The sequence below is a fragment of the Coturnix japonica genome, chromosome 1, assembly GCF_001577835.2.
Source record: "Coturnix japonica isolate 7356 chromosome 1, Coturnix japonica 2.1, whole genome shotgun sequence".
Classification (NCBI taxonomy): domain Eukaryota; kingdom Metazoa; phylum Chordata; class Aves; order Galliformes; family Phasianidae; genus Coturnix; species Coturnix japonica.
The window spans coordinates 113,287,187-113,303,382 of record NC_029516.1 but is presented as its reverse complement, the minus strand read 5'-3'; the positions used below and the strand labels follow the sequence as shown (position 1 = coordinate 113,303,382).

General features: G+C 36.4%; 1 protein-coding gene across 1 annotated transcript in view; it reads right to left on the bottom strand.

Annotated features, from left to right (window-relative positions):
- The window catches only part of ANOS1 (anosmin 1), a 119,736-nt gene that overhangs the window by 55,271 nt on the left and 48,269 nt on the right, over positions 1 to 16,196 (bottom strand).

Genomic DNA, 16,196 nt, shown 5'->3' with positions numbered 1-16,196 from the left:
GGAAGTTAATAACAGGTTTTTAAAATCCACTTCTCCTGAGGAAGAAGAAGATTGTGTCATTGAGTCACAGTGTCAGAGCAAGGGCATGCCAAACCCTGTTGAGATTACAGGAAACATTTTCAGTACTTCTTACAGTACAAGACAATTGCCCTTCTTATTTATATGCCATCCTATTTTCTGCCTTACTGAGCCTAGGTCCTAATAACACTTAACACTATGTCACTGGATCACAGAGCAATGTCAAGAGTACTAGTCTAAACAACAAAAACTTAAAACTGCTCTTTATTTATCAGACTAAAGATTAGATGGGAACATCATCTTCCCACAGGAGGAATTATTTCATCAAGCTATAGAGTAAATTCAGCAGAAATTTAGCCACTATTCCTGTATAAAGAGACAATGTTCACTGGTCTGTTAGCAAAATCACTTTATTTCAAGTACCATATTATCATTTTATCACCTTCAGTCTCTACTACAATGGATATATAGAGTTCAGATTCAAACATTTATGTATTAACAATTATTATTAACAATTTATGTTAATCAAAACCGAGCACAAATACATGCCCGCTGTATCTCAGAACAGCTATTCTCCTGTACTGTTAATGTGCTGAAAAATTTAATTTTTAAAAAATTAAATGTTTTTCCTCGTAGCAACAAAATCTGAAAAATACTGAAAAGTATAAAACCATTAGTCATAGAGGTTACATAGTTTATGAATGCAAAATACATTTTCTCTCTGCTCTGTGTACAAGTAGGGGTCAGTGACAAGCAGTGTCCTGCAGTAGTCCATCACAGGACCAGTGCTCTTCAACATAATTTTTAATAACACTGATGGTGGAACTGAATGTACCATTAGTAAGGTACAGCTTGGTTCAAACAATACCAGGCTGACTGGTACAGTTGTTACAATAAAAGGAAGGGATGCCATATAAAGGGACCTGTCCAAGCTTGAGAAGTAGGCCCATGAGAACCTAATGAGATTAAATAAAGCCAAGTGTACTTGGGTATCTGCTCTCTGGTGGAACAGAGTAAGAACTTTGGTTTTCAGAAAACACTCTTATTTATTTATTAGCTTCAATCCTAGTTAACTTTTATTTTTGTTATAATAATTAGTAAACTAAGTATGTTTTCCTTCTCAGATCATTGTCACTGTTTTTTTTCCCTTTTTTTCCATTTCTCTCCTTTTTGGGCCAGGGGCCTGATGTTCCCCCGTCATGGACACTGATCTAGTACTTGATCTAGTAGTTGGCATACCTGGCTGCAGAAGGGGATGTTGGAATTTGATGATCCTTTAAGTCCCTTCCAATAATTCTGTTCTATGATTCTATAATTATAATTACAGTCATGAGGGAGACTGACTTTTTACACAGTCTGATAGTGATAGAACAAGGGGGAATGGTTTTAAACTAAAAAAGGGTGATTTAGATTAGATGTTAGGGGAACAATTTTCACTGAGAGGGAGGTGAGACAATGGAACAGGTTGTCCAGAGAAGGTGTAGATGCTCCATTCCTGGAGGCCAAGTTGGCCTGGGCAACTCAGCCTAGTAGTTGGCCACCCTGCCATAGCATGAGGGTTAGAACTAGATGGTCTTTAAGGTCCTTTCTAAACCTATTCTATAAATACACATACTGGTATTTTAGACCCAACTTCTAGCTCTTCAAAATTCACAATGTACTGTCCATGCAATTAAAAGGATACATTATAAAATGTCACTGAAGTCAGTAAGTATAATTAATTCCAGAGTGTTGTTTGTCTTGTGGCAGAGTTATTGTACATCTGAGCCCCATTCCCTCATCATTATAATTTTACAGCTCTTCTAACTGTCTGGTGGATTTAACACCAATTTACAGCAATATAAGTGGTGTCAAAATAGAATGGGCTAAATTTTGATCATGCTGGGACTCTATCAGTAATTCCCAGGGCTTGTCACGATTTCCATATTATTTTCTTTTCCTAATTCTTTTTTCAGAGATATGCAGCCACACTGACTGTATCCAAATCAGTATATCCACAATCTCACCACAAGCTTGAGATGAAAACCAGGTGCAAGTTCATGCCAACTGTTTTGTTGGACTATGCTCCGTGCAGGCTACTGGAGCAAAACATTCAGCATGCCTGGAAGGGAATAACAAAATGCTGTGCATTTTACAGGAACTGTTCTAGGTGCTTCTACAAGGATGTCTTTACCTACAGTGTACAAAGGCTTCAGTGTTTGGCATTTTGGCTGTTGCTTTGTTCAGAAAACAGTCTGGACTGCCAGGATATTCAGCTGGAGCCCAGCACCTTTTGCTGTTATGAATGGCATAACTGATGTGCAAATCAGCTGTACAAAATGAACAAGACCTGAGCGGCATCCTGGCATCTGAGTGTTCTCAGAATATTCTGATAATGCAGCTATCCATAAGGCCTCCATCATAAGATTAATAAGTGCTGATTAAAATATACTCCTTATTACATATAAACAAAAAATCTTTCATATTTGCTTAATATTCCTGTTTCATGAAGTCTCCTCAGAACACTGGACTTAGCCTAGCACCACAAGCTGATCCATACACCAATTGCCCAGCTTCAGTGGAGCTGTATCATTCTGTAAGTCAGAGAAAAACTGCTAGCAGACACCAGTGCTGTCAGTAAGATTGTACTAGAATAGTTCAGGATAAAGAGAAGAGAATAGAACAGAACAGTTGAAAGGGACCTAGAGAGATCACCAAGTGCAATTGCCTGTTCACTTTAGGGATAGCCAAAGGTTAAAGCATATCAGTGAGGGCATTACCCAACTGCCTCTTGAACACTGATGGGCACGGGGGATTGATCACCTCTCTAGGAAGCCTGTTCCAGTGTTTGACCACTCTCACAGTAAAGAAATTTCTCCTAATGTCCAGTCTGAACTTCCTCTGGTGCGCTCTTGTATAGTTCCCTTGAATCATACCATTGGCTCCCAGAAGAGCCTAGCGTTTCTCTCTCCTATTCCCCTCCTCATGGAACTGCAGAGAGCAAGGAGGTCACCTCTCTGCTTTCTCCACACTAGACACTCCAGGTGCCCTTGGCCCATCCTCACAGTACATATCTCCTTTTGTTGCTCTCCGCTGGGTGCTTTAAAGGACCTTAACATCGTTGTCACATTCTAGAGTCTAGAACTGCTGCACATAACATTTTAAGGTTAGGCTGCACCAGTGCTAAATATTATGAGAATCACCTGTTTTGATCTACTGAAGAACATACATTTTCAGTGCTCTGCATAATCCTGAAGTAAAACATTTCTTCCCCCACTATGGATCTTTGTCATTTTTAGCCCACCTAGCCACAGCAAGAACTAAGCTGAAATTTCTCTCATGAAAAAGTAGAATCAGGCCTTTTTTTTTTGATATGCTCTATTGAAGGTTTTTTTGACAAGCACCTGTAACTGCACAGTAAAAATTCATCTTAAAATACAAAATCAGGGTATTACTTTTCTAATATCTTGAGTGTAATTCAGCAAAGACCTAACACAGAGCTCTCCTGGCCAACAGGAGTTATTTCTCTCTCACATGTGGGCCATGGCATTCCTCAGAAGATAATGAGTGTAAGTGACGCTCAAATCCTCCTAGAGCACCCATACCTGGAGATCCAGGCTTGCATTCTGTACTCAGAACACTGCTAAACAAGTGCAGCAAGTGAAAGCAGCAGAGCTAAGAAAGCCCCCACTATTGATCAGCCTTTAAAATCTGTCTGTGCACATAAGCACACACACATACACATACATATATGACTACTACTATAGAAATGTTAATAATCGGTATCCTAAGAAACTGCCAAAAATGAAGACAAATTCTCTAAAAAAGGTGTTCCCACTGCAAGACACTGAGTGGAGAACATTCTTGGAGTCAGGGATTTCACAAAAGCCAAAGGAGATTACAGTGTTCAACACCCTTACAGAGCATCTCTTCATAATGGGTACTCTTACATGTGCAGCTGCACCCAAACGATTGAAAAAAATGATTTTCCATCCATACATCTCAGCAAAGTGATGGTAAACATACACAAATGCAAGAGCTCCTGACAAGTTCTTTTGTTTTGTGCATATCTACTGTTTATTAGGCATAGAAAATGTTATTTTCTGTGTCTCAAAAAGTGGAATTTAAGTTGTCCAAAGAACATTTTTTGATTCCCAGTTGAAAATTTACCCAGTCCAAGTCCTCTCGTAATACATTAATCTGGTAGGACAATAATAGATATCAGAATTAGCATATAATAGAACACACTTTCCTTTGAGGCAACTATTATTCTTCTTATGAATCACGATATACGTGATTTGTATACTCAAAATATTTTGCATGATACCATGGAAAAGAAGTATCAGAAATTCTTAAGATTAGGGGAAAAAAAGGCACATGAATTAGTAATAAAATAAAATTTAAAAAAGCAAGAAACAGTCTCACTAGTTCTGGGTTATCTTTTCCCAACAGCAATACTCACACATTCCCTTCCTAGAAGACACACACCTCACTTATTAATGCCAATAATAAATACCATTCTTTTTATTAATATTTGAATCAAAGACCAAATTAGATTATCAAATTCCAGCACTGTAATAATTGACATGAGTCAGTCACAGTACTTCTGTACTTAGAAGGATATTCTATAATTCTGTAAGCTATTCCCATATGGAAATAAATTAGCAGAATAGTAAAATATTATTGCCCATAAAAACGTGTAAGAATCACAACTCTTCAACAATTTGTGATATAACTTAAAAGTATTCTGAGATGAAACCAAAGAAGTCATCTGAAGGAGTGTACCTCTATATCTTAGGGATATATATATATATATATTTGTAAAATCATTTTTCAAATGTTTTCTTGTAATCTGTTTCTTAGCTTCCTATGGAAATGAATTTCCTCATAAATCTAATGTAGGTGTTTTCCTTCTATAGACTAAAGGCACCGTACTTGAATTCTGCAAACTGAAATGAAGAAATAAGTTATTAATTATGAAACTAGTTAGACACATCAATTAAAAGATTCTTGTTTTGCTGTATTTAGTATTACCTCTAGTTCGAAATTTAAATCAGTGTTAGAACACACAGTGTGTGTGGCCCAGTTTCACAATGAATATTGCAAAATGAAAAACTTGGGGAGATAGGTATGCAGCAAGAATTTCAGGCACTTGGAGTGAGAATTCCTGCAGAGATGAGTAGGTGAATCCAAAATCATATTGCAAAAAACTCTTCTCATTTTCAGTCCAGGTCATTCTCAGTGGTCTCCAAAAGACATGCTTTATGATTTGACTGATTCTGAGACTCCACTCAAGTAATTCTCCATGAGAGGTCCGTGGTATCAGGATATCAAACTCAAAGTTTGTGAGCACCCTTCCTGGTCATTAGGTGCCTGCTGTGATCCACTACACTCTCTGGTGCTTGCACATCCTATCAGATCAGCCCCCCTCTATACATCTACCTTATTTTAAATAATCTGTTAGAAGCAGAGATGCACTAGTTTTTTTGGCTGGTTCCTCAGTCCAAAATAATTCATAAGCCCAAAGAGAAATGTTCAGTTTCAGAATAAGTAGCTGTCATATTGTATGTTGATACATGCTGGTTAAGAAGCCTCTGAGCATTTTTTGAGATCAGTTTCAAGCTGAACCTGTCTTCTGCTTCTCTGTCTCTTTGCCTCCTCTCCTCTATCAGTAGACTGAACCAGAGCACAGGTCATCAGCTTTCTAGAAACTTAATGTGACATTTTAGCTCCTAAAATTTACTTACACTTAATGTAGACAGGCAGAGTCTTAAATATCTTTAAAATTTTGAGAGCCTAAGAGAAACAACTGTAAAAGCTATTCTTTTGTGTAATACTAGCTTCACACGACTACCTGGAGTTACTGTCTGTTAAAGAGATTCTCATGAGAATTACACTAGTAATATGTTTTCCTTGTAACTAAATAACAAATGAGTTAAATGACAGAGAAAGGTTCCCTGTCTGTGCTGCCTATTTTCCACTACCATAGGTCACTGAGCATCATGATTTGGTGAAAAGAAGCGATTTTGAATTCAAGGATCAAGTCTTAATTAAATTAGTTACAGTTAGGGTCATTCAATGATATTATCAAGTACACTGGGAACCCAGCTGATATGGTCTGAAAGTATTGCTAATCAAAGAGCTGGTTTTCAATGAAAACCAGGTTTCATGCTGACCTCGTACAGAACTATTTAGCACTGAAGTAATAAGGGTTAAGTTGTGAGAACACAGCATTTTACATTGATTGCTAATATCAAGAAATAAGAGGCAATACAAGCCAACCAAGAGTGGTCTTACTCAAGAAGAGAGATGTACTTCCTGGTACTATTTCTTAGATCTCTTATGAAAGGACTAGCAAAAACCATTTAGCAGAGATCCAAAACACATCAGTAAATATACATCTGAGAGTTATTTTTATAATTCTTATCTAATAAGATAAAGTATTCAACCTCCAGGAGAAATACTGGACTTGCAAGACATTGACTGCTTTAGCAAATTAACTTATTTAATTAGTTTAACAAAAAGACGGTAAAGTATCTATCCTCCTAAAATATGGTAAATAGAAACCTACAAGGCAAGAACCTATCCGGGGTCTTGAAATTAAACTTCCAAATATATGAACAACACTCTCTCACTAAATCATCTCAGAATGGTTTTAAAACAAAAATATTTTTAATTACATGTCTAAATACCCTTAAATAATTTTACTTCCAAGCACTGTGCTATAAATATCTCTGCATATAGCACTTACTGCTGACATAGAAGTGATTATTAAAATCTCTAGTTCACCAAACTATGTAGAATGTAAGCTACAAATCTTACAATTACAAATTCCGAAGGTCCTAGGAAAAAAAAAAAATAAAAAATCTAATAGTCAAAACAATATCAAAATAATTAAGAGAATGGCAGTATACTGACACGCTTCTTTTAAGTTGAAGCTGGATCTTGCTATTTGAATAGAGAGGTGGGCAAACCCATGAATTTGTCCCTGCTGGGCTTTTTAGAAGGCATAAAGTCACTGAATCAAGCTATTGCTTTTTATGTGCAACTGTTTTCTCTGTGGAGAGTGAACTACTCGTTTGAATGGCCAGTTCACTGCAAAGCAGAACATTTACGAGAAACTTAACTAGTAACAAACTTGTGCGGAGCTTTTTAAACTGCTATGGCAAACAGTTGTATTTGGTATGTATTTATTTTACTCGGGCGTAGTGGCACTAAAAGCCCACACAGAGACAGGTATTGCTACCCTCCCATGATAAGCAAACCATGAAAATCAGTAGATACAGTACAGGCAATTTTCAGAAATAGAGTTGTTGGATATCAAACAAAGACTTCAGCTTGAACTTATCACCTCCTTTTTTTTAATTGCTGATTTCATTTCAGTAGAAAACATGGCAGATACCAATTCATAATTTCAAATATTCACATGCCCCAGTATCCTGAATAAGAGCAACAGAAAGACCACAACACTTGCCAAGAATGTCATGTCAAATTTTTTGAAAGTCCATGTAGCCTTTACTATAAGTTTTATAGAATTTAACAGAAACTGACTGCAACCAGAGAAGACTTACTTGTACTGAAGGTGAGAATCATTGAATGTGCTGAAAACAAAAGACACAAAGAAGAAAAATATTTCATATTATTGTACTGAAACAAAGCAGCTTAAACTCTGATCCTTTTAGAGAGAAAATAACTTTTAACACTGACAGCTTACTATTTATCTGTATGATTTAGCTGTCCAGCATGTCAAATTTTGCCAAAAAACTGTATGCTTAAAAGGACAGGAGAAAAATCCTAAGACATTTTTCATATATCTATTCCTTGTTACCAAATAATAAAAATCATGGCTATTTATGTCAACTGAAAATTAGCTCCCAAACTTTGGCTTATTTCTGACCAGTTCTTTTCTAAGTTTTTTTTATAGATTTTTCATACCAGCAAAGGAAAACAGGACACACATTCCTCCTTTTCTGCACCTCACAGTCTAGAGTCTAAGGCAGATAAATAAATAAATAAATAACATTAAGTTATTTTGTATGACTTTGAAACACACAATTGCACCTAAACCACCTACATTTAAGACAAATCCATGAAATACAATAAATTTGATGGATTTTCTGAACATTTTACCAGTCAAGATATAAGGCATTCATAATGGCAAAATGCTACAAATCAGGAAGTGAAGGAGCTCTCCTACGCACACCAGATGCATATACTGTGTGCAAAGTGTGCAAATTATTTCATGAAAAAATGAAAAGCAATCACAAAAAATAGTCAAGAAGGACTTCTGCAACTGACCTCTTTCTAGTAGTGATAATAGCTTTACTTGCTGAGAGCCTTCCACCTTTGGTTCTATTTCTTTTGCATGGAATTCTGAAGTAGTGTCATTACTATAATATAATCAATAATATATTTGACTACATGAATTTAAAGCACAGTAGCAGTTTTACTTCAGTGGCTGAACCTTCATATTTCAGACTGCAGTACTGTTGTGCAGCTTACCAAGACCAATCTGTTATGTCTGCACATTTTCCAACAGCATGTCTCAGATTAGTCAGGTCAAGTCTTATAACTTTTAAAGCTCCTCCAAGATTGCACCTATAACAAAGTATGAATAAAAATACAGATCAGCCAAATGCAATGACTTTTCCCTTCCATTGATTAGAATGGTGGATATGCCATTATTTATTTCCAACAGTAGGTACAGAGAATGTATGATGAGTTACTCTAAAAGAAGCCCATCTAGCATTCCAATGTACTTTCCTATCCTGTCTTTTAATTTCCTAATGCTTGACTATTTGCTTTAGTGACATAATGCTTACAAAATAAAAGTGATTATAAATATTGTGCCATTTAAGACAAGCACAGAATTTTCACTGAGAAAACGTAATTCTTCTAATCCGAAACAGACAAGGGAAAACCTTTTCAAGCTGGCACTCTCCCTTTCCAATCTGTTAGAAGGCAGCTTCAGATAACCACACACAGTCTTGCTATAAACACCATCTTGCCATGGAACTTGCAGTGCCTGTCAGACCAGCATGACTCTCTCCCAGCACAGTCAAGTTTTTTTTTTGTTGCTGTTTTATAAATGAGTTAAACTAGTGAACTCTTCAGATAACAGATTACTCTTCCTATACATCACCCTGCAATTTCACACATATATTTCTGAATGAAAAAGCCACAGCTAAATGTTCTCTTTGCTTTATCTACCACAGTATTATGGTTTTATAGACCACCTAACACTCAGAGGCTAAGAAAAAAAAGAGTGCTGGGAGGGGGGCTCTTTGTCTAAACTGCTACTTTGTTTCTCTTCTCTGGCTTTCTTCTTTCCTCCCAGCACTGCCATCACCATCAGAAACGACATATTCTGCATTACTAAATAGAAAGAGCCGTAGGGCTTTTCACTTCTAATTTCACGCTGTAATAAAATGCAGTGGTTGTTTCACTGGGGGACCTGAAAAGCCTGTCTTTGTGAGGCTCGTTTGATGGTCAGGTTAAGTATCACATTCTGGCAGCAGGCATCTGTGCCTGCCTCTTCATGCAGTTAGAGCAAAGGGAAAGGAAAGGAACAGAAAAAGAAAAGGAGGTTGTCTTGAGGAAAAAAAAAAAAAAAAAAAAAAAAACATAAATAAAAATCATCCCCTACTCTGAATCAAGCAATTTACATTACACAGCTATTCCTTGGTCTCAGCATTTTCAAATATATCTGTTGTCCTCCACAATGACAGATGGATAAATCTAACGACAGTAAGTTTAGAAAGTTTTCAGTGTATGCAGTTAGACTGTTGCTTTAATGGGAAAAAAAAACAAACCTGAAGTAGACTTCGTGGGATAAGAATTAGGAAAAAACAATATAGTACTTCTAAAAATAACAAGACTGTGTGTTATGGAAATACAGCTTCCTTCTACAGAAAACAGAAATTAAAACTCAGTTAATTCTACAGAGAACAGGAATTTTAAAAAGGAAGATGTAATGGTAAACTCTGCGGAGTCTGCTACACTCATCTTGGCTTTCTCCAAATTTACTCTCGCTACAATAAAGAATGTTTTTCTGTCCTATGTTTAGATTCCCTTTTGCAGCCATTGTATTTATTTATTTATTTATTTATTCTGTAAAAAGAGATAATGTGATTCCTTTTCTCAATAATCTCGTGCATCTTAACACAATCTACTGAAAAAATAAAATGATTAAAATTCTATTAGTTTACATGACAATTCACAGAATAAACTGCTAAATAGTACTTTAAAAAGCTAGATAATTTCACATATTATCTACAAAAAGAATAATTTTTTTTTAAAAAGGGATTGTCATTTAAAGAATAAAGTGTCTAAATTCCTTAGGAACGTTCAAAATAAGTGACCTAAAATTGCTATCTTGCTTAAAAAGGATTTTTTCCAAAGGTTATTAAATAAATTATTTCCTTGCTACTACTTTTCAATATATTTTACACATTAGCAAGGAAGAAAAACATTTTTCATGCTAAATTTCTTGGTCAGTCCTCTAAGCATTAAGTTTTTGAGGTTATGATTATGTTGTGAACAGAAGTGAATCTATATCCATGATGCCATTGGTAGATGTAAAGTCATGTGCTGGTACTAGCAATCCTTTGGATGTAAATTCAGAGAGCTTAGGTGAAAAAGCAATCACATTCTTAGCCATCTATACTTCCTCATTCAGCTCACTCAGTAGCCTCATAAAAAACTAGCTGTCTAGGGCAGGGACTTGTGCAAAAGGGAAGGAGAGAGGAGTGTGTAAACACCTCTTTAATTGATAGCATGTACTTACAGCAGCTTAAGCATGTCATAAAACTGCAGTCTAAAAAACAAACACTGTCTCATTTTCCCAGCAAGGCTGAGTAATAAAGCTTAACATTATAGTATTGAGAGGTAAGTAGGACAAACTAGCAGAAGAATTAATAAATAGTTTGGATCACACTCTCAGAGAATGTAATAAACTCTCCTCAGCCTTGCACTGGGAGAATTGAGCTGGATGCATTTTTTCCTGGCAGTAGGTTTGTGCTAAACCTCTGGACATTTCCAGTCCTAGGACTGAAGAGAATATGATTCTGCTGACCAGAGACTATCAGGAACAGCTTCAGGTTTCAGTGATCATCAGCGTGGTAGTTGAATTCTGAAGTTCAAACAGCTATCATCGCTTTACTTTAAGGTATAAATTTAGAACCCTACGTGGGCAAGCACAACTCTTCTAAAATATTAAAATTAATTGGCAGATATTACTCCTAGAAGAACTTCGGGACTGTGGCTGAATATGTAGCTTTATTATTATTATTATTATTATTATTATTATTATTATTATTATTTTAACTTTAGCTTGGAAGTTGAGCTGTTTGATTAATTATCCACTGATCTCTAACATTACTAAAACACCCAGATCCTTCCAGACATGGACCACTGTACATAAATGGAAAAATTGATAATGGCATATTTCTAGTCACCCTAAAGTAACCTATCAAACTTATCAGATGCTGAGATAATGAAACGGAATACAGTTGCACTAAAGTCAATGCTGTAGCACAGCAAAAATATGTAAAGTGGAAAGTCGGTGTATATAATGCTTAATCCAGTTTTCTGCCATTCATCTTACTGGGACTCATGAGCAAGCTCTCAGAGTCAAATAGAGTAACATTTTCGAAAGGCTGGCATTATGTCCCCAGAGTACAACTGTCTGAAAATCAACTCATTGAATAGCTCTTCCTGTACTACAGACCAAAAGGATTACTTGCCTTTTATGTAAATACATACAAAAAACCACTCTAGTTAGTAAAGCCAAGCCAAAGGGTCTAAACTGAATATTGTAATTCTAGATATAATGAGCACAGGCTACAGATGCCCAGAACAATTCAAGAGCTGACTACAGAACCAATACACACAGAACTACTCTGGAGCCTTACAAAAGACAGCTCTACCTCCTACCCCAACATCTGCTTTTCTCCTGAATTGTTTATCCTAGACCTGTCACCTTACCATTCACAATGGAAGCTGAAGCAGGTAGACAGCTAAAAGCAGAATGCTGGCCATACACAGAGAGAGTGACCACAGGCTAAAGACAGAGGGGAGTTATGATCTTTTCTATCAGACAAAGAAAAGCCAAGTAGGAACTTGCACCAGCTTTATGTGTCATGAATTTCCTGATATGAAGATGAGAGCTTGTATTCGTCATAGATTAGGTTACCTCTTTCTCTCCACTGTCTGACACTTCCTCTCAGAGTTTATACTGAAAAATGTAGTACATCCTATGGCTTTGCAATAGAAGAAAAGAACAACTCAATATTTTAAAATTCAAAAAAGAAGTCATTTTATTCTGTGCAATTAACTAGGTAGTTTCCTCTACTTCCATAGGATCTAGGCCACATCTTACCTCATGAAATAACCTCAAATTTAATAGAACATGTCTGTTTTCTTTTATGATCCCATCCAGGTTTCTCTTTGCTATAAGTGACAATCAGCAAAAAGCATAGAACCAACTTTTCTTTCTTAAAAGATAAACGTACTTCTTGAGGTCTAGCCCCTACAGCAATACCAGATACCCAAATCTTTAGAGACAGGAAACCATGCAAGCATTATCTTCAAAGCTCAAAGGAGCATAAAACACTTATTTCAGGAATTATATAACTCTGGTCAGCAAATTCAGTAGGAGCTGTGCTTTGAATGTGCCAGGGCAAAGCTACCAATTTCCCCAGACAGAAAATTATCTAAGGTTTAACTTAGTTTCCCATTCACAGGTACCTATATCCAATATAAGATGGCAACTTGCCTCAAGCTGCCTCTCCTGAAAGGCAAATGCTCCTTGCTTTTTAAGGCATCTTTTACACCTGTCAGCGTATAGATTCTGGGACTCTGTGAAAGCTGAAATTCAACTAGGTGCTCTTGTGTAAAGAAACAATACAAACCTTTTCTGGAACCCTGGTTTAGATAGCTAAACTACATGTGATACAGGGTCCTAACTTCCCATTAGCTGACGATGATCTAGTCAATGCAGTCAATGACACATGGAAAACCATTCAGTGGAGCTGTATCTCCTACAGGTTGAGATAAAAAATACTCTGGACATTTCTGACTGTACTAACTGGATCCTACAGACAACCTTGAGACTATGGATAATCCCAAAACATACAAATTGCATAGAATCCAAAGTTTACGTTTGAATCTCAAGTTAGGTTCCACCACTGGTCCAAGTACTTTTAATTTTTATTAGTATGCTTGGATTATCATACTGATAAACCATTTCTTATCCAAGAAATGTAGTATTCCACAATAATCTTGGAAATATAGGATACGTCTTTAGCAAATATTTCACAGAATCACAGAACCACCTGGATTGGAATGGACCTTTGAATGGACCTTTAAAGTCCATCTTCCTTGCACTGAACAGGGACACCTGCAGCTAGATGAAGTTGCTCAGACCAGTCTGACCTTCAGTGTCTTCAGGGATGGGGCATCCACCAAATCTCTGGGCAACCTGTTCCAGCGCCTTACCACCCTTATTGTAGAAAACTTCTTATTATATCCAGCCTAAATCTCATTTCTTCTAGTTTGGAACCATTTTCCCTTGTCCCTTCACAACAGACCCTGCTAAGGAGTCTGTCTCCTTTTTTCTTAAAAATCCCCTTAACATACTGAAAGGTCACTATCAGGTCTCACTAGAGCCTTCTTTTATCCAGGCTGAACAGCCCCAGCAATCTCAGACTGTCCTTGTAGGGGAAGTTTTCCACCCCTCTGATCACCTGGCCCTCCTCTGGATGCGCTCCAACAGATCTATGTCTCTTCTATATTAAGGACTGCACTGCTGGATCAGGTACTGCAGGTGAGGTCTCACCAGCATGGAGCAGAGGGACAGGATCACCTCCCTTGTCCTGCCAGCCATGTTTTGAAGCAGCCCAGTATATTGTTGACTTTCTGCAAGGGCACATTTCTGGCTCATGCCCATCTTACCATCTTACCATGAACCTGCAACTTTTCGGCAGAGCTGTGTTCTACCCTTTCATCCCCTAGCGTGTATTGGTGGTAATGGGGCTTGCAATGATCCAGACACTTCTAATCCTGTGGCTGTGCTTTACTTCTTAAATATTTGAACACTTATTCATAAAAATAGACAGTAAAATACTCATGAAGAGACTTCTAAGCAAGATGCTAGATATAAGATACAATGTAGTTTGTTTCACAACCAGTTTCCTTTGTTACACAATTTCACTCATTTTCACTCTCTCAATCCAATATGAATTTAGATAATTTTTGATCACATTTCAAAAATATTTACCTCTATGTATGAAACCACCAACATAATAATTCTGCTTATTCAAATAAACTGCCTTAGTCATTTTATATTTTCCATAGTGTTTCTCTGGGCAAGAGTCTAGAGATGAATATTTAAGGACCTTAGGGTAATCATCCTTATATTTGTCTGAACAAATGCATCAACTGATGTTGTAGAATAAAAACAATTTTCTCTTTTCCCTAATGTCTGCAAGACAGTTAGATAAAACTTTTCCACCACCATGAAATACTTCCATTGCCAGTGGCAAAACTGCTGGTATACAAAAACTGTTTTAGAAAACTGTAACATAATAGACATGAAGTTTTATGATAAATGCCAGGAGTTACCAATCAAATCATTAAAATTATGGTGCAGTGTAAAAAATTCTCAATATGTCATTGTGTTTTTTTTTTTTTATCTTTGAAAGAATAAGGACTATTTCAGGATTCTGACTATTAAAAATGCCTTAATGACATATGACTGTGAAGAAATAATGTCCCTCTCCTGCATTTTACAGTTTGCTAATGGATGGCTGCAAAAATGTACATGCATCTGACAAATGCTTTCTTCATCTATACTCAAAGCTGTTTAGACATCCATAGAAAAATGATTTGTTTTATGGTTTAACTTCAGTGATCACAGAGCCAATTTTGTGCTGAAATTTACATATGAAATGTTCATTAATGTCTATAGGAGCCACCCAGGCAACCACGGAGATAGAGTTTGGCCCTAAATATCTTAAGAATAATTTGGCACAATTTTTGGAACAATGTTTAGGCCAATTCACTTATATAAACAGTCTTTCCATTCATATTCTTTAAAAAGCCAACAACAACAACAGCTGTCAAAGACTGTCTAAATACACATTTCCCTTTTTCACTTTAACCTTTTAGACTAATCTGTACCTGCATTTTTAGATATTTAATTTCAAATTGTCTTTTTCACCTCTTTTCATCTACAAGTAAAATTTTCTTTCAGCCAACAAAAGAGGAGCTTGAAAAGAGTATAATTCTAAATTGTAGCTATTACAGGTGATATACTTTTTCTTCCACAATCACTCATCCCTGTCTTGTTTGGTGTAACAAAAGAAATTGCTTTTAGGCCTGTGGAAGACCAAGAAGAGATGGCTGTATGAACATACCTTGAACATAAAGCCTTTCCAGAAAAAGGGCATCAGTGTTGGCAAAGATGAATTTTATCCATGTTAAACAACCTACACTTCTCAAGCACAGTTCAGGATTTTCTTAAGTTTCAGAGATTCATGGTAGATATAAAATCATTTTAATTTAGATAAAGATTGTAGTATTGTATAACTTACTCTTAAAGATACAACCTTCCATGAAATTACATTGTGCCTGTAAGAGTCTTTTCATGCCATTATTATTGCATCTCTGCAAGTATTTTGCTAGAGTAGTATCACAGTTCTACCACTCCAATGTATACTGCCAAAGTAGCTGTGGATACTACTTTTTTTTTTTTCTCCACTCCTGGATCTGATGACAGTACAACAAAGGTGCACTGTTACAAAACTTTAAGTCTTATTTAAAAGAGACTAAAAACTTAAGCCAGAGTTCACTATAACTCAGCTTTTGAAAAATGTCTCTCCAGGCACAAATTTAATCCAAGAAGTCAAAGAGAAAAAACCTGCCAGCCCCATCTGTAATACATTTTAAACTAATTTATTGCTACTAAACTGTTCCCAAGTAACTGACTTGCCCTGCAAATACTATAAGCTAAAGCTTTCACTTAAGAGCTTTATTTTATTTGCTTAATGGATCGTTTTGGCACGTTTTGCTGTTTCCCACTGCAAAAGTGGTAGTACATTTCATGTACTCAGAAAACTTTCACTTAATGTCTCAGAAGAAAGGGAGAATAATCTGAAATTTTGTTATTTGCACCATTAATAACCTAAACTGCTTCAGTC